The following is a 20,359-nucleotide window of genomic DNA, read 5'->3' as shown; positions in this document are numbered from 1 at the left end:
TCTTGATGGGAGATTGCCTCGTTCCAAGACATCCTCAGAGGGAATTTAACGAAGGTAATTCTCGCGGACGATGGATCATTTAAGAGGGAAAGGTCAGCCCTTTTTCTAATGCGAAGGGCCGTGGCTGGGAGGGGTAAGCCGAGGAAATGCCTTTTTTTCTCTTTCTTGAAAGAGCTCTGAAAATTTATTAATCGCAGTGAGCGTAGAACATCATTAAAAAATAAATCTCATCACCTGGATGAGTACCTGTGTAGACCTGCGAAGTTTGAACAAGCCTGAGGGGAATAGAGATGGGGCTGTGTTTGCAAATTAATTTAACTTATTCGTTTATTGAATTATGTAATCTGATAGCTCTAACAGTCTATTCGAAAACTCGCACTGTTTTATACCAATTTACATTTGAACAGTCTCATGACTTTACTATAAAAATAGACGAATTCTGTTTCTGCTTATTAATACATTCCATGGAAATATTCCTTATAATTACATTACCTAGGTATAAAAGATGGACTTGAGACGATCCGAGACCGTCAACTACCATTTAAAAAATGTTGAGACCGTTTTTAAAGTACACTGCTACTAGATTTGATTTCTGTTATGTAGCCTCGCTTTCCTGCCAGTTTTGGTATATCGCGACGATGAGGATGAGTAGAGAAGCTTGAAGAACGATCGTACAGTCGTACGTTTGAGTTGCTCTACAAGTAGATCTTTGTCAACCGTTGATAGGTAATTATCCTTATGTTTAACCATGTGTGATCCGGATTGGAATGTGTAGCTAAAATGCAAGTAAATGTGGTTTGCCATTCTTGTGTGTGTCCAACACCTCTCGCACTCTACCATCAGGCTATCGGTCAGAGGCGAGTGCTCGCTTTACAGAGGATGAATTATACTTTGAGTTCCATCACCCACCGGGACGATTAAGGTTCCTGGTTCGATCCCTGTGCCTTCGGGTACGTTACGACACACACACACACACTCAATATTGTCGTATAGTATGCCTCCCTGATGGAATAGTGGTAGCGTCGTTACCTTCTAATCAAGATGTCCCTGGTTCGATACCCGGTGGAGCTACATAGTAGTTCGGATTGCAGTTTATGCTGTAGGTTGCGTTTTTAAGCAGACTTAAAAACAAAACAACAAGAAAAATACATCGTATAGTGCGCGCAATACAATCCAATATCTACCTTTATGCACAAAATATTCAAAGTTAAATTTGGAAGTTTCGTTTCCTTATATATCTACATGCTATTATAAGTATATAACAATATATATATTACATGAATAACTACTTTGTGAGATTACACTTATACTAGAATTGACATCTTGACACAAAAGTATTATATTTAATCATAGAAGTTCAAATGTCCAACTACTCCAATTCTACGGAGACATAACAAGGAATATTGCTAAATAAACATCCACTTGAAATCAACCGCACTTGGGAATCGAACCTGCGTCTCCCATGTGGCAGACGGTCTAACGACTGAACCACCTCTCAGCGATATTCTGTTCCATTCAGGAGAATATTGTGTGAAATTGAAAAGGCGAATTTGACTTGCGAAGACTGGCGAGAAAGAAACTGAAGCACGTTCAGTTTTAAAGTATTCATGTAAGGCTTAAGCTGCACTGAAAAATTCATAATCCACCCAGCAGAGAACGTGATAAATTTCATCGCATGTTCCTTGCTTTGACGTTTGGTAAACTTTCCCTCCGCTTTTGGACACGCTTGAAGTTACGGCGGCTGAGGCTCATCCACGTTTGATGCGAACCAGAAGCCTCGATCCTCTTACTTTGGTACTTTATGATCCACCGTGGCATTCTTAAAAGATGTAAGGGGCATCTTATTTTCCTGGCTGCGAGCATAGTGGCACGTGCAAGGCATAGGAACACGTGGAAGCACGCGTTTATCCTCTTTCCCAAAGTGATTCTTGCAAATGCTTTCCTCTGCTGGTAAAGAAAGCTAAATGCAGGCGTGTTTTTATTGTTTCACGTCGCTTTTTTACCACTCTAGGTCGACCATGAAGACGAAATTTTTGAATGGATAGACGTGGAGGCAGAAATCAATGTTAAAATTAGATAAACATTTTGTCAAAGACGTACAAGTTTTTAATACACAATCACATTACTATAGTATTCGCCCACATTGAAACGATCACTTCGTAATCATATTATACAATTTCAATTAATCCATTGTTTCATAAATCCTTATAAGGATAACATGAAGATGTAGATATTAGTGAATGACTCTTGGATCTATTCGGTTCCATCACATCAACAACTGTTGATATTCGTCGCCATAGCAGCGAAAAATTCCAAATATTACGTCATTTGTGCAGCACTGAATAACAAAACATAACAACGTTGTAATTATTGTGGAAAATTTCAAATGCTAATCGTAAGGTAATTATCCAACATAAATTAAAACTTTTAATTAACATTAAATCATATTGTGAAGATCTACGGGACCGTCACAATTAATTTAGCTGGAATTACCATCTATTTTTATGTAGTTATCAGTAGCCGAACGTATTATTTACTGATTCAAATAAATGAGATTTTTGTGGAGACACTTTCGTTGTCTGGTTGCGTTGCTTCCATCACTATAATGGCTAACTGGCTCCTCATCCCCCACTAACTACACCTCTGCCCCTCCTCCATGCCCCGGGACCTTTGGCATGGTAGTCAGACTCGTTACCGACTGAGCCACCGCGGCCACTGGAATTACCTTGTATTTTTTTGTAGTTATCAGAACCGGCCGGGGATCGAACCAGGGACCCTTGGCATGGTAATTGAAATAGTGTAATAGTGAAATTTTACTTCTTTAGCAAGATTAAGCATGTTGTGTAATAATCTTTTATATACTGAGAAATTCATCTTCGCGGCTTCTACCCTCCAGCAACCTAATTTTTCGCCTTTAGATGGCGGCTGCTGATATGGGATGACCCCCCCCCCCCCTCCCAAATCAAATTCTGGCTACTGGTCTGCACACAAAGTTGCACTTTTGTGTGGTAGGAGTTTATTAATTGACTGCCCCCTCACACAAAATATTCCCTCCCCGTCTTTTTCACCACAAACATCTTATTCTGGTGCAGTACTATTCGTGTTTTGGTTTATTCTGATCTTCATATTTAACAACAATATCACATGGTAACCTGATTGTTTCAAGGCACTGTGTACCTGTTCTTTCGTGATTTGTGTTGTGTGATTCTATATACGATTGTTATTAGTCACTCGGTTCCAACTTATCTTGTTTAATGGGGCCTCTTTCTCTCTCTCTCCCCCCCTCTCTCTCTCTTTCTCTCTCTCTCTCCCTCCCTCTCTATCTCTCCCTCTCTCTCTCCCTCTCTCCCTCTCCCTCTCTCTCTCCCTCTCTCTTTCTCTCTCTCCCTCTCTCTCTTCCTCTCTCTCCCTCTCTCTCTCCCTCTCTATCTCTCCCTCTCCCTCTCTATCTCTCCCTCCCTCTCTCTCTCTTTCTCTCCCTCTCTCTTTCTCTCTCTCTCCCTCTCTCTCCCTCTCTCTCTCTTTCTCTCTCTCTCTCTCTCTCCCTCTCTTTCTCTTTCTCTCTCTCCCTCTCTCTCTCTCTCCCTCTCTTTCTCTCTCTCTCTCTCTCTCTGTGCCTGCCTCTGTGGTTTAGAAACACCACAAAGAAGCTTTTAATGGGAAAAGTGATTTCAATCTTCGCTTCCATTGCGCTGGCTTCACACACACTTGTGAACGGTTATTTAACTTCTATTCTTCACTGACATTTTTTTCATTATTTCTAAATTTCTCCTTTGATGTACGCCATACGTTCCATTAGTTCATTTTCCTATCACTGAGAACTCAAAAAATGTACATATGCAGGATTTCTTGTCATACTATACTATATCCCGGGTATCTCTGGATTACATGCATGTAACTAATTATAAAGAAAAGTAAAAAATCTCTTCGCCATTTTGTCCGAGATCATCGATTTCGAAATGATCAAAAAGCTTTGCATTTATTTCTCGAGATTATTTTTCAAGTGGTGTACTACATCACGTCATGTGGTATGCTACATAATGTAATTTACGTCACGTCACGATCGTTTGAAACCACCCTTAATTAAAGTTATACTAGTGTCATCTAGCGGCAATTTTTTTAAAAAAAAATCAACGACGTATCGCTCAACAAGAATAAACAGTGTGTGGTTGCTCAGTGTATAAAAATCTTGAAAAATAATTATTTTAATAATTGTTGATTATAATCAATATTTCCCAAGAGTTGACCGAAAGCAAGTATGAGAATCGGCAGAAGCTAATGGGCTACCCAAGTCTAGCAAAGCAAAGTAGACAATTACGAAATGCGGCCGCGCGTTGTCCTGCTTTGAAAAACTAGCTCGGGACAATGAGAATGCAAATCACAACGGATTTCGCGTGGATGGTGGCCGCTGGAGATCATGAATTTTGATGGTTTTATTAGGACTGAACAAAGGGCGCGCATGCGCGAAACTATTTCCACTGACATAGCACAAACCAGGCGAATGTTTTTATCTTTACTTTAATTACACAGGACCGCAAATTAAATTCAATTTAATGTTGTTGTTTGTTTAATAGGTGAACTTTATTATTTGTGCCATGCTGATCACGAATATGAAATTCATTTTTCTCTATCACGCAAGGTTTTCTTACAAATCAAATCTCAAAATTTGGGCTTTGTCCAGTATGGCATACTGTTTTATTATAATTTTTCTTTTCTTCAATCAGAATAAGTAGCTTATCACACTAAACGCATCAACATGTTTATTTTAAAATGAATATAGACAGACAGAAAGGACCCATATAATATATAAAACAACATATAGCAGTATATAATATACACACAAGAAAATCATTACACAATACATATTTTGTCAGTTCTGTTTAGCACGCTTTCTTCTGTAAGCTTTTCTAACTTTCTTGTGATTTTCTTCTGGCGTTTCTCTGTACAATGCCCAACAGTAGTCAGCCATCATGCTAACACTCCAATGCCCTTGATAACTTTTCTCCATATCCCATATGTCCTGATGGAACCGTTCGCCTTGTTCCTCACTTAATTCACCGAGATTTTGTGGAAAGTTATCAAGGTGTGAATGCAAAAAATGTAATTTGAGATTCATGTTACAACCCAGCTCTTGAAATTTAAGTAACATATTCTCAACAATTTCTCTGTAATCAGGACTTTTGTGGTTCCACAAGAAGTTCAACACTACACTTTTAAATGCTACCGAAGCATCTCTTTCAGCTACAGTCATTGTTTCCTCGAAGTCTTTATCATTCATTAATTTCCTAATGTCAGGTCCAACAAAAACAGCTTCTTTCACTTTGCCGTACGACATATGCATATGAACTGGAAACATTGTCCTTCCTTGTTAAGGGCCTTCACAAATTGTTTAATCAGCCCTAATTTGATATGAAGAGGGGGGAGTACAACTTTCTCACAACTGACTAAATGTTGTTGTACGATGTTCTTTGAACCCGGGTTCAACGTTTTCCGTGTTGGTCATTCTTTTCTTTCCCAGTGGTAATTTCGTGCCCTACTATCCCACTCACAGATGTAACGTGTAACACACGTCTCATTGCAGAGGGAATATTGGGATACACTATCCTCTTCTTGTTTCTAATATTTCGACTACAATTTCAAAGGAACAGAAGTAACAATCATTGCCGTGATCCTGAGGCTCCCTCCACACCATGGGTATTGCAAATGGCATAGATGGCCTCTTTCCCGTGCTCCAGTTTCGTAAAGATTCCACACATGATCTACATACCTTGTGTGGGGCCCACGATTTATCTTGATCTCCTAGTTTCATTTTAAAGTATGCGTAATATGCTCTTCTTACAAAATCTGTAATTTCCTGTCTGTACCTGGGGAACAAATTCACCGCAGATGTAGCAAAACACATCTGGGCTATTCAGACAACCACGAGATGCCATGGCTACACCACAGTAATGTACCACACTAAACAACCAAATGTTACTGTAGGAGATCAACGTATCTTACATACCATGGAAGCAAATTAGGACTTTTGACAGTTACATATAAAATTAATTTCAAATGATATATCAATGTTTTACATAGTATTATTTTCAGAATTTAGGCAAGAAACATATTAATTAATTTAAATAAAACAAAACTTTTCTGTATTTAAAGCTTATTCGTCTATATTACTTGTTGAATAATTTTGAAACGTGCCAGTGACATCTAGCGACAATCACTTCAATTGCACTGAAAAGTACATACCATAACCCACATATATAAATCGTGAATTGTAAAACAATTCTTGCGTGATGTGAGAAAACTAATGCCAGTTTCAGCATCATCAAGTTCAAATACATGTAAAACACCCAAAATTATAAAAACAACAGAACCCGTGCGGCCCTGTGTTATCACACCATTTTCACTCTGCTGTTATTGCAAATTCATGCTCTGTTTGTGTGTAACATTTTTTAAACACAGCTGACCAGGCACTTTGTTAAATGATAATTACACTGCTTTAACACTATCGTACAGTGTTTATTGTCCACAATCTACTTTATCTATTAATGTCGAACAGGGGTGTTAAGTGCTGACCTGGTACGGCACCCAAAATTCAACCTCACTTCGCCGTAGTACACCTTCGGAACTTCTTCTTGCAGATCAACGAGCTTCTGGCGCCTGAATTTATGGCAAGGAAAATCTTTTGTGGGGTTGTGTTTTCCTGTGTTTGTCCCTCTTGTGTGCTGAGCGCTCCTTTACAGCCTTAGCTTTACTTTTTAGTCCTCAGAGAGAAGAGTTGATTTTAGTTACGGTAAGGAGTTACACCCTGTATACTATGACGCTGCAAAATAACATAATGGTAACACACAAAAACTTTACTTTATCATATTTTTTTCGAGAGAGTATATTCTCTCTTACTTTCAGTGGTATTCTCTCCCCCCTTTTTTTTCACATTTCCTTCAAACTAATTCAATCTTACGAGGGAGCTTATCTAAGTGTCCCCCTCCGATTTCCATGAAACTTGGCAGGTGTATAGAGGGCCCCAAAGGAAGAAATGCGTGTTATTTGTTTCGGCTAAAAAACTGTTTTAGGGGGGAAAACCCCCCTCAAATGTCAAGATGAGGAGAAATTGAAGTGGGGATCTGACCCCTGTGTCCCCCTCCGATTTCCATGAAACTTGGCAGGTGTATAGAGGGGCCCAAAGGAAGAAATACGTGTTTCTGTGTTTCAGCCAAAAAAACTGTTTTAGGGGGCAAACCACCCTATCAAATGAGGACAAATTGGAGTGGGGATCTGACCCCGAAACCACGTAAGGAAGAATACGGACATACACGTATAATTGGAACACACACAGGACAGCACTGTAGGATTGTCGGTACCAAACGCAAGTGCTATCGTGAAGGATGATGGCGGTTGAAGTTCTGTGCTAATAGTACTGGCAGACACAAGTGGGACACTTGAGATATGAAATGCATATCACTGGCAAACACTGTGCTGTGTGTGTTCCAATTATATGTGCGTGTTGCAGTGGCGTAGCGTTATAGTACGCCCGGCGTTCCCAGATTTAAAATTTCAAAAATGCTTAAATGCTGTGATTATAAAGTAAAACGTGACTAATTTCAAATATGTTTGACCTTCATGGCATTATAATAGCAATTTTTCGCGATCCGCTTGCAACGCTCCACTCTCAACACTCGTTCTAGCATCTCTTTTCAATGCCTTTCCCGGCCGGACGCCGAGCAGGTTCGGCGTACAGGACTCCTATATTCCTTGCTGCCTTTATGGAGGGAAAGCTTCCATTTCTACAGCACGCGCGTAAATAGGCTCTCTTACGCCGGCGTGCGAGAGGTCTACCGTGATTGGTTCATGTGACCCTTCCTCCCTTCTGAAGCAGACCACAGCGGCAGAATTCCTACCCGGTTCTTCGCTCTTCGCGCTCATGCAACCCGTGCTATGTGATGCTACAATACGCAATATTGACTGACGTAACTTTACCAATCTCAAATATACCACTTCTTAATGGCCACTGCATTGTATAATTTATCGCACGAACAGCGATGTGTATTAGAAACTAAAAGATCAACACAGTTTTTGTCAAATAAGTTGGTGAAGTCCTCGTGATAGAAATTCAGCCTGTGGCTGCTCTACCACTTAACCCGCAAAACTATTATTTTTTTAATGTATTTTTTCGTTATTATCTAACTACTTAACATTGTGTGAATGGAAATGTTTAGCATTCATTTGAAAACTCTTAACATCGAATGGTCTCTGGAGAAAATTATTTTGAAATGTTTATCAGCATTCTCAAGATGTAATAAACAGTGGTCTGAATTACTAATCGGCACTGTTACGTCAGTAGAGTGTACGATATTTGGATCATCCACTCTGCTTTTCACAGTGCGCCAAGACGACAGAGGTCCCTGGTTCGAATCCCGGCGTGAGCACGGGTGTTCTTTGTCAGTGTCCCTTCATCAATATCATCACTCATATTCATATTCGCAATTAACCAAAAGTGGTAGAAAAGCGAAGTAAAATAAACCAAATCAATCAGTAGTTGGATCGCCCACAACAATGACGTCTACTGTTGTGCAGAGGCGCTTGTGATTCAGGTAGGTTTTTAATGACTTGCGTCATGCAGAAAGATATAAAAAAAGGTATAGAACACCAGAGTTCAAAACATCTGTGGCATAGTGAGGCATCTAATTTTCTAGCTAAAACATGCAATGATGATGTTTTATTGAAAACCCAGCTTACTTCAGGCAAATAATACCCATGGCGACTAATACCATAAGTAAATTTTTAAGCAAGAAAGGGCCGACTCTTCCTTCGGACTTGGCGTTCCCACCCGAAATGTCCATGCTACGCCACTGCGTGTTCTTCCTATGCCATATTTACGTGGTTTTGGGGTCAGATCCCCACTTCAATTTGACCTCATCTTAACATTTGAGGGGGGGGGGTTGCCCCATAAAACCGATTTTTAGCTACAACACAAAAAAAACTTATTTCTTCCTTTGGGCCCCTCTATACACCTGCCAAGTTTCATGAAAATCGGAGGGGGCTCTTAGATAACCTCCCTTGTTAGTATTTTTTTTATATTATCAACCAAAATAATTTTTAAACGTCCCTGAATATCGACGTTAAAATAAATAGTAAACAATACTTAGCGTCCAGAAGGCAAATGTACGTTTCAAGTCTATAATAACAATAGATGTCACTGGTTTCGAAAAGTTACAAAATACATACGTATATACTTTACTGCACTGTTGAGGTAAGAATTTATAGAAGTTCAGTAAATAATGTAAATAACGTTCACAAAAAACATTCTAAATTATTTTCGAATTTTTCATTGTAGTGACTATGCTGTTTTTCTCTTTTGGAATTTCAGAATTTACATGTTATGAAATATGTTACTTTCTAGTATGCTCAAAACAACTTTACTAACAATGCGTTGTTTCTTTCAGGAAAAATTCCAGTATCGTCGAGTTCCAAACGGAAACGGTAAGTAGTCTGTAATTAATTAGTATGTCTTGTCAAAATATTGACAGATTGATAAACAAAGTGATTTTCTAGTAACGTTTTACTTAATATTTATGTTTTGAGCATTTTGGTATCACGTAAATGATTCATTCCGGCGATTTGTACAGAGGCTGTTCAGTTTCACAGTGTTTTCTCATCCTGTTCAGACTGCGCCACGCGTCTGGAATAATCTGGAATTTGTTTCACACAGGTAGCAAACGGATATTTCATATCTACATAACTAATGACGCTTAATGGTATGGCTCGTATTTCTTGATGTAAACGTTCTATAAAAAATTCCATTCGATTTTAAGACTTGTATTTTCCTGAAGTGAAGATCGTAGAACTTCTTTCAAATTGCCTAAAGTGAAGGTTGTGGAGAATTTTGCATTTGGTAAAGTGAAGGCTACACAAAAGACTTTCCATTTCATGAAGTGGAAGTTATAGAAAATGTTGTCCTTATTGAAGTGACGTTTCTGCAATAGTTTGTATTTGGTGAAGTGAGGATTCTGGAAAGGATTGTATTAGTTAAAATGAGGATTTCTGGAAAATGTATCTATTGAAGTCAGGATTCTAGAAAAGTTTGTATTTGGTGAAGTGAGGTTTGGGGAAAAGTTTGTATTTGGTGAAGTGATGAGTGTGGAAAAGTTTGTCTTAGTTGAAGTGAGGATTCTGGAAGAGTTCGTATTTGATGAAGTGAGGAGTCTGGAAAAGTTTGCATTTGTTGAAGTGAGGATTCTGGAAAAGTTTGCATTTGTTGAAGTGAGGATTCTGGAGGAGTTCGTATTTGACGAAGTGAGGATTCTGAAAGAGTTTGCATTTGTTGAAGTGAGGATTCTGGAGGAGTTTGCATTTGATGAAGTGAGGATTCTAGAAAAGTTTGTATTAGTTGAAGTGAGAATTCTGGAAAAGTTTGCATTTGTTGAAGTGAGGATTCTGAAAGAGTTTGCATTTGATGAAGTGAGGATTCTGGAAGACTTTGCATTTGATGAAGTGAGGATTCTGGAAGACTTCGTATTTGACGAAGTGAGGATTCTGGAAGACTTCGTATTTGATGAAGTGAGGAGTCTGGAAGAGTTTTGTATTTTTTTAAGTAAAAGTTTAGCAAATAAGTGTATTTCATTAACATTTTAGCAAAGACCACACTAAAGTTTACTTAGCCCACTAGGCCTATAGATATTGACTGGACCTTACTTCCTTAGTTACTATGTTACAGTTGCTATCGTAACTACTATAATACAAGCTCCGAGTGGGATTTAAACATGGTTCAACACGATTCCATGCTCAATCTATCGAATAGTACCCTAAGTAAGAATCATAGAAATTACCAAAAGCAATGGGTAGCCACAAGCGACACTCTAAAAACTGCAGATGTCACCAGAAAACGTGACTTTTGATTTAACGCGCAGACTGTCCCTGCAAATGGGGTAACAAAAACATGTTTAATATTCGTCACGTTCGGTCCATTCCTTTTGCGTTAACTGGTTACACAGCTCTCCCCCATTCCCCGGGCCCCTGAATATGAATTATAAATGGAAATTCGATGCAGAGTAGAAAAAAGGGTCAATTAACGCAGCCGTGGCGAGGAGTTTGCTGCTGAAATTTCTCGTTTCGTCGCTCCCTTAACTTCGCCAGTGTTTGTCCGTCGGTTTTCATTCTCGTCTGGCATGCAGATGAGCGTTTACCCACCTCTAATTCATTTTCTGCGAAGCTTCCTTTCTTCCCGGCAGGCCACACTGGCGCTCTCCTGGCTTCTCCTAGCGGACGGATCGAAAGTTAATTCTATTTTGTAGCCTTTTTTTTTTGTGAAGTATTTTTCCGGCTGAATTTTAATTCAGTCCAGGAACTTCTTTCCGGCTGAATTTAAATTCGGTCCAGGAACCTCTTTTCCGGCTGAATTTAAATTCCGTCCAGGAACCTCTTTTCCGGCTGAATTTAAATTCCTTCCAGGAACCTCTTTTCCGGCTGAATTTAAATTCCTTCCAGGAACCTCTTTTCCGGCTGAATTTAAATTCGGTCCAGGAACCTCTTTTCCGGCTGAATTTAAATTCCGTCCAGGAACCTCTTTTCCGGTTGAATTTAAATTCCGTCCAGGAACCTCTTTTCCGGCTGAATTTAAATTCCGTCCAGGAACCTCTTTTCCGGTTGAATTTAAATTCCTTCCAGGAACCTCTTTTCCGGCTGAATTTAAATTCGGTCCAGGAACCTCTTTTCCGGCTGAATTTAAATTCCGTCCAGGAACCTCTTTTCCGGTTGAATTTAAATTCCGTCCAGGAACCTCTTTTCCGGCTGAATTTAAATTCCGTCCAGGAACCTCTTTTCCGGCTGAATTTAAATTCCGTCCAGGAACCTCTTTTCCGGTTGAATTTAAATTCCGTCCAGGAACCTCTTTTCCGGTTGAATTTAAATTCCGTCCAGGAACCTCTTTTCCGGTTGAATTTAAATTCCGTCCAGGAACCTCTTTTCCGGCTGAATTTAAATTCCGTCCAGGAACCTCTTTTCCGGCTGAATTTAAATTCCGTCCAGGAACCTCTTTTCCGGCTGAATTTAAATTCCGTCCAGGAACCTCTTTTCCGGCTGAATTTAAATTCCGTCCAGGAACCTCTTTTCCGGCTGAATTTAAATTCCTTCCAGGAACCTCTTTTCCGGCTGAATTTAAATTCCTTCCAGGAACCTCTTTTCCGGCTGAATTTAAATTCGGTCCAGGAACCTCTTTTCCGGCTGAATTTAAATTCCGTCCAGGAACCTCTTTTCCGGTTGAATTTAAATTCCGTCCAGGAACCTCTTTTCCGGCTGAATTTAAATTCCGTCCAGGAACCTCTTTTCCGGCTCAATTTAAATTCCGTCCAGGAACATCTTTTCCGGCTGAATTTAAATTCTGTCCAGCAACCTCATTTCCGGAATCAATTTAAATACGGTCCAAGAACCTTTTTTCAAGGAAACAATCCCCAACTTGTACCGAATTTAAATTAGATATTTTTTTTCCCTGGACCTTTGAACAACCGTGCGTTTTTAATCTACGAATCGAAAACGGTTCAGAATTCTATTTCTGCATTGGCTCCGATGTTAAAACTTTCAATTTATTCTTGGAACGAATGACTGGTCATAAAGTTTCGTTCCGTTTGTTTCAAACTTCACGCTTACGGGTTGAATTTCAAGGTACCTTTTCGTTTGAATTAACCAGTCTCATTTATCGAATATCGTGTTGAGTACCTTCGTCTACTGACGTCGTCGCGTATTGCTTTCGTTGTTAGTTTAGGCAAGTTAGGTGTAGGATAATACCTTTGCAGTCAAGCTTCCAAAAAATGCAGTGTATTTATCTCGTATGTATGCCAATTGCATGGAGGCATGCATATTTCGTTTTCGACGAAAACACGAAATGTGAAATGACGCATTGTAATGTTAATTTTTCTTGTTTCTGAAATTTGTGAGGTGCAATTTTCCTACGCTGTCTTGTCGCGAAATGAACAGTAAAATGCGAAATAAGACTCTTAAATACAAAATTGAATTATCCTGCGAGTTATGCAATTCACGGAAAAATTGATTAATTCTGCTGTAAATATTTTAGAAGCAAAAATGGATCCCTTTATACAGGAAAAAACTTAATACTCTGGAAACTAGATAAATGTGCTTTTAGAAGGGATATGTTTATTTTGTGTATTAAGTGCAGTTCTTAAATCAAATTTAGGATTATATTCACAATTTTTAAAGCAAAATGTCATTTTATAAATCACTTTTGATACATTTTAATCCGCTATAACACTGATATTTTATTTTATTTACCGCTTTTGAACCCAAAATTGACTTATTTTTGTACCGACTTTGCTATTTTATTTACCCAAGATATGTGTCTCTACTAATTCGCGATTTCTGCGTACGCTAGTGCTCATAAGCATTGCATTACTAGTTGTTCTGCGCTTAAGTGTTTATAAATTAATTACGAAATTATAATTATTGTTGTAGTATTCTTTAGAATCTACAATGTTATGCTTATTTCCTGTGCATTACATATCTAGGTTAAACCGGCTCAGTTTGTTTAGTTTTCAAATTTCAGTCAATGTCCACATATGAATGTGTGTGTGTGTGTGTCCGTATCTATAGGTTAGATTACCTTTCTTATATGTAATTTCTCTTTGTATTTTTTATTTCTCTGTAATTTTTTATATATTTTTTTCTTCCTTTTTTTTCAATATTTTAATTATTTCATATTCAATTTTTTTGTAAACATGGTCAAGTGGAAGAAAAGGCTCCACAGCCTTAACTTCGCCATGTAAAAGAAGACGAAATAAATAAATAAATAAATAATTTATATCACATTATAAACAAGCGACTACATGAAATTCTGTTCTATATTTGGGATAAAATTCTAAATCAATGTTTACTCCACAGGTCCTTGAACGAGATTTGCTTAACTTTTTAGCACCGTATATAGAATACTATTTCTAGCTTAAGAAGCTGTCCATCGTAAAAGGTCAGAAATAACTTTACGATAAAGATTTAAGATTTTTTTCACGTTGCTTCACTTCATTTTTTATGGATGCCACGGGTCATCATTTGAGATAACAGGCGCCCCCTGTGAGTGTTTCCATTAGATTGGAATGCATCTCTGACGTCAGAGAATGTTTTGATAGTAGCGATGCTGGTTGGCTGCTTTGTTAAATAAAATTCTGGACCTCGTGTAAAATCTTCTCGGGTATTATGAAGCTCCGATGCTTTTTTTATACGTCGAAGCGGATAGTCTAGAGATAATGGACCCTGTTATTCCTCGGTGTTGGTTCCCGAGGCCTCTGACAGAACGACTGCGCAAAATTGTCTCGCGTAAAAGATCGAATCGAAGTAGACGTTTCGAACTAGTGTGTTTTAGGAAAAGTACAGTTGTGGAGGAGGTCGTTAAAATATGTAGAGCTGCTAGTTCTTGGAAACGCAAAGCGAGAGTGTCAACAGAGAACTTCTCTAGTGGGTTGAAGGGTGGCAGATATTTTCAGGTGCTCTCTCTCTCTCTCTCTCTTTCTCTCCCCCTCTCTCTCTCTTTCTTTCAATTAATCTGTTTCACTCTCTTTTAATTTCCTTCTCCCTGTCTCTCTATCTTATAATAATCTCTCACTCCCTCTGTCTCTAAGAAAATAGTTTCTTGTAAGCCCACAGAGAGGTTAATCGGGACTGGACCTATAGTTTAAAGTAGTACCCGAGCTATTATGTGCCGCCACAGAGTATCGAACCCGATTTGCCTTGATTAGCACTACAGTCTGCTCCAGGACTGTGAAGCAACACGTCGCATAACGGTAGAGAAGATGCATTGTGCAAACGGCTGAAAGCCGCAGTCGTGTTGCCCCCTCCATGCAATCCCTTTCCCTCTCATGCGCTCATTGATCGAGCACTCTTGAGCCAGTACTTGCTCAGAGGACATGTTTTCGTTCCCTTTCTCCACACACTCCTGGGACAGAGTGTACATGATCTGGAGGTTCTTGTTCTGTGTGTTTCTAGAGAAAAAGAAAGAAATGATAAGGAAAGAGAGGAGGAGAGTGTGAGAGAGACAAAAAGATAGGGAGGAAGGACAGAAATGAGGAAACGGAGAATGAGAGAGGGGGAAACGAGTGAGAAGACAAAGGAAAAGAACAAGAGGAAAAGATAGAAATAAGAAAAATATATAAACAGAGGAAGAGGGAGAAAGAAGAAAACATTGAGACAGAAGAGAGAGAAGAGGAAGACAAAGATAAAGAAACCAGGATAAAGAGAGATAAGATAACGGTTATGAAACAAGAGGGACAATTCAAAGATAAAGAAAAAGAGGAAGAGAATGCAAAGATAGAGAAGGCAAAGATAAGGAAACAGAGGGTGAGAGAGAACAAATGTATATAAACAGTTAAAGCGAGAGTGAAAGACAAAGGAACCCAAAATGGAGAAGACAAAGATAAGGACAGAGGAAGAGAGAGGGTAAAGATAAAGAGATAGAGAAGGCAAAGGCAAACGGATAAAGAGAGACAACAAAGATAAAGAAACATGGTAAAAGAGAGAGAAGACAAAGATAAGGAAATGGATAAAGAGAGAGATAAGATAACGGTTATGAAACAAGAGGGACAATGCAAAGATAAAGAAACAGAGGAAGAGAATGCAAAGCTAGAGAAGGTAAAGACTAAAGAGAGAGAGAGAGAGAAAGAGAAGACAAGTGTAAACAGAGAAAGAAAAGAAACAAGAATAAAGAGTGCCATATGTAAGTAATAGAGAAACACACACAGATAAAATGCAACACACGAGTCCATTATGAATTTTCATCCCTTATTGCAGAGTTCCACCCTCAAAGAACAACCGAGGGATGAACTCCATTGGAGCTTAATTATGCCAAATTACACCACCGGGATATTCCACAAGCCCTAAAGCTGTTGTTTCTACCCTCCTATGCCTTTATATACCGGTCCTTGTGTATTATATTATATTTTTGTCGGTCCTTTTTACAATACCCGTAAGTATTATTCATTCACCACCTTAATTTTGAAAGAAGCGCATATCGTCATACCAGAGTATGAGTGTGTTTTTAGAGGACGAGCTGAATTTTCACTAGCACGTGTATTGTGCGAAGGTGTATACATACCACCTCCACGTGGCAGCGATTAACGCGTCATTTCTTCAAAACTACACGTGGTATTTCGGTTCTGTCTTCCTTGTTCATTTCATAGACCTCTAGATACCAGCCCGGAAGCGTGAACCTTTTAACGTTGGTCAACTTGAAGCCAACAATTTAGAAGCCGGTGATACTATCATGGCGCCGAGCGCACCTTCATATTTCCACTTGTAACAATTATTTTGAAGATTGTGAGTCATTGCACCACACAAGATTGCAATTTTTTAAATTTACTAGGAAGAATATAACACTACATATTCTATTATATTCCCCAAGTGAGTACAAATAATTTCTTCATAAAAATGAAAACTTAAAAAGCTCTAATGCTCATCTCCGCCATATTGTCATCCCCAGGGGTATGCGCGAGCGAAGATGCGCGGCTTGAAACAAAAGCGCATCGTTTCCAGTCTGTATCTGGAGGTCTGTGGTTCATTTGTATACACTCGAATCCCAGAACAATATACGAGGGTCAGTCAAAAAGTTAGTTACATGATAGAAATAGCGTAGAGGAGGACAGTTCTTGTATTTACATGAAACTGCACTACCAAAGCTACGTTTCTACATAATCCCAAAGTCTGTTAAACCATTATTCATGGGAGTGACACGAGTTTATACCTTGTCCGAAGAATTTCCGTTAAACTTTCGCAGTTTATCGCCGCTTCGCAAGTTCTTCTTTCATAGGGCCAAAGACATGAACATCGCAGGGTTCATTAACATGTTCAACATTGTCAATCGTCATTGCAGTTGACAGCCTTCTTGCTGGCAGTCGTCCTCAATATCCGCACCTTCAAAATCTCCAATAAAGCACGCCATTTTGCGATCTCCTGGCACGAAATTACTTTATCGCCGCACACTTCATGGAGCAATGCCGCGCATGGCGCCAGAGAAGAGGACGAAATCGAGTGGACAGAGCGAAGCAATCGCGTTCCCCCTCTCACGTGTTCATTGGCGGAGCCGTCTCGCGTCACTACTGGCGTAGATACTTGTTTCTGTTCGCCTCAGAGATAGGTGGGACATGATATAGTTTTAATAGTCAAATAGAAGCGATGAAATGGTGACGCACATCATGTATCCATACCTTCTTCCATTCTGAACATATTCCCGACCACGTTAAACATAAGTATTTAACTGTAACGAGCTCACTGCAGTAATGACAAAATTATATACGATAAATAAACGAAACAAAAATAGACTGTATACACATTGTACGCTAATGTGTAGGGCTATGATTTTCATGACTTAGCATACATTTTTAAGGGTGATGTGTGAGTGGAGAAGGTTACATAATTTAGAAGTACATAATTTGTATTCATGTCCAGATATTATTAGAGTGATTAAATCAAGAAGACTTAGGTGGGCAGGCCATGTGGCACGAATGGGAGGAAAGAAGAGTTTACAGGATTCTTGTTGGGAAACCTGATGGTAAGAGGCCAGTAGGAAGACGAAGATGGAGGGATAATTTTGAGATGGACCTAAAGGAAATCGTTAGGGATGGAAAAGAGTTATATAGATCTTGCTCAGGATAGGGACAGATGGAAGGCCTGTGTTGCTGCAGCCATGAACCTTTGGGTTCAAGAAGGCTAGAGAGTTAGTTAGTTAGTTAAGGGTGATGTGTTCTCTAAATGTATAGAAATTCATATTATGAAGAAACTATGAGGGCATATTTAGGCATATTTGGCCATTTCTAAGTGGCAGAGCATATTTTAATAGATATTCAGCCATATTCAGAAAATTTGCATTGAATTTGGAAGTGGATTCGTTTTTACTCACATGTTCACTCAAGTTGTTGAATACGTTCCAGTTTATTTCTTGAAAAATAGTGAAAATTCTTTGGATTTCTTCCTGGTTCTATTGCAGCTTTGAAACAATCAGGGGTACCACTAGTGGACCAGATAGAAGTACTAAATAAAACTATGAATGACGTATATGGTGGTTTTGGTGAAGTGGGACAAGAACAAGTTTTTGAAAAAACATAGGGTACCATACACTGGGCTCCAGTGTCGGCGATTGGGTCCCAAAACCGGTGGGGCAAGCTGCCAAACCTTGATGCGGGCAAAGACCAAAGACGGTATATTTCACTTTGTAGATAAGGTATATCAATACCATGCAAATGATATTGATATGAAAGCCATTTCGCAAGAAGAATTTAGCTTTTCTTATTACTTCTATAAAAGGAAATTACGTAAATTTTTCTTTATGGTAATTAAAAATTAAATTTGCTATCTTCCTACATGTGGTTTATCTTCTCAATTTCAAATAACATTCTACATTCTGTAAAAAAGATCAAGATATTAACTCATTTCCACCACAGTGAAACATTCAGAAACAATAAAGAAAAAATGTTAGAAAAATACTCATAAGTCCAGAGCCATCTATTGTTCACCATAACAAACCATATCCCAACATAATAGCGATTTTTTTAAAACCTATTTTACTTCGAATTATTCAATAATAAGTTAATATCAGACAATATTGTAAAAAACTATTCAAATTTGCTAATATAAAACTTTGTAGAAATTATGTCAACTTGTATTCGATTCTGGAAAGAAAAAATATAAATAAAGAATGAGGTGAAAAATTATCATCAACACTACTGAATAACATGGCTGAAGCCTGAAATGGAAAAATTGTAAGTAGTTTCTTATTTCTTTATCCCAGGTTGGGTTTGTGTTTTACCGAAGCAATGTGACGTGTAATACGAGGGTCACTATTTATATTTTGAGCCTTGGCAACACTGATTGAAGTTAGGCGCGATTTGACGTTTGCACGGAATCGTCTGGCATTATTGACCATAACGTACTTCAAATGTTTTGTCAATAGCTTCATTTGTGTTGTTTATGTTGCCTTGGAGATTGCGCGACAACAATAAAATGGAATTAACTCGTGCGATGATTTTTTACGATTTTCGACGTGGATTATCAAGACAAGAGTGCATCGATCAACTTACTTCCACATTTGGCGATGAAGCCCCATCCTTTGCAACTGTGAAACGCTGGTATAACGAATTTAATCGTGGCCGCCATTCGCTCAAGGACGAGATTCGCGAAGGTCGTCCAAAATCAGTTGTTGTTCAAGAAAACATTGATGCTGTGCGAAACCTAATACTGCAAGATCATCATGTGACATACTGTGAGATTGAGGCAACCATAGGCATTAGTTCCACCAGCATATATAAAATATTACATGATCATTTAGCTGTGAGAAAGGTATGTTCTCGTTGGATCCCACACAATTTGACAAAAACTCAAAAAGACGCTCGCGTCAATTGGTACAAACAAATGCTCAATAAATACAATCGTGGTGCTTCAAAAGACGTATATAAGATTGTAACAGGTGACGAATCATGGATATATGCATATGAGCCGGAACGTAAACAGCAGTCGACTGTATGGGTGTTTCAAGATGAACCCAATCCAACAAAAGTTGTTCGCGCTCGAAGCACATCGAAACAAATGGTCGCCTGTTTTTTCAGGAAAACTGGTCATGTGGCAACTGTGCCTTTAGAGGAACGTAGAACGGTCAACTCTGAATGGTACACAACAATTTGTTTGCCAGAGGTCTTCGGTCAAATAGGGAAAACAAACAAACGCCGTCGGATCATTCTTCATCAAGACAATGCCAGCTGCCACACATCTCGTCTAACAACCGACTTTATGAACAGTCAAAAAATCGAATTGATGGGTCATCCGCCGTACAGTCCTGATTTGGCACCCAATGACTTCTTCTTGTTCCCGAATGTCAAGAATAAATTGCGTGGACAACGATTTTCGTCGGCGGAAGACGCCGTTGATGCGTTCAAAACCCATATTATGGAGGTGTCTCAATTCTTAGGCTCAAAATATAAATAGTGACCCTCGTATTCGTATATTACGCCTAGAGTGCTTGAAAAACGCCATAAAGGTTTAGCATAGTGTGGGGGCAAAAGTGGCGAAAAGTGGGGGCAACTCCTCCCCTCGCCCCCCTTAATCGCCGCCACTGCTCTGCTCTATTGCAAAAGTATATATATATATTGGGAGAAGACTTTCCTCCCGATTCTACAGAACTTGAGCCGAATTACAATGTTTACTTGTGTCAGCCGAAGTTGAAAGAAGCTTTTCACAGTACAACGCTTTCCGTGCTAACGAAAGGCAATCATTTTTATTTGAAATTTACAGAAAGTATTCATGGTACAGTGGGATCCATGAGTATTACCGTGCAAATTGTCCATTACTATTTTCATTAATTTTTCTCTTGTGTTTTTAAGCGATG

The 20,359-nt window shown here is 38.9% G+C and overlaps 1 long non-coding RNA gene across 3 annotated transcripts in view; it reads left to right on the top strand.

The window, feature by feature from the left end:
• LOC146005188 (uncharacterized) overlaps positions 1-20,359 on the top strand; it is a 431,331-nt gene that overhangs the window by 253,854 nt on the left and 157,118 nt on the right. For all 3 annotated transcript variants that reach the window (XR_014443992.1, XR_014443993.1, XR_014443991.1), the window contains exon 3: positions 9,438-9,474. This is a non-coding gene — a long non-coding RNA (uncharacterized LOC146005188). The remainder of the gene's footprint in view (positions 1-9,437; positions 9,475-20,359) is intronic.

The sequence above is a fragment of the Lepisma saccharinum genome, chromosome 23 (assembly GCF_977018435.1).
Source record: "Lepisma saccharinum chromosome 23, izLepSacc3.1, whole genome shotgun sequence".
NCBI lineage: Eukaryota > Metazoa > Arthropoda > Insecta > Zygentoma > Lepismatidae > Lepisma > Lepisma saccharinum.
Note: the sequence above shows the minus strand (reverse complement) of the source record. Positions and strands in the feature narration are given on the sequence as shown.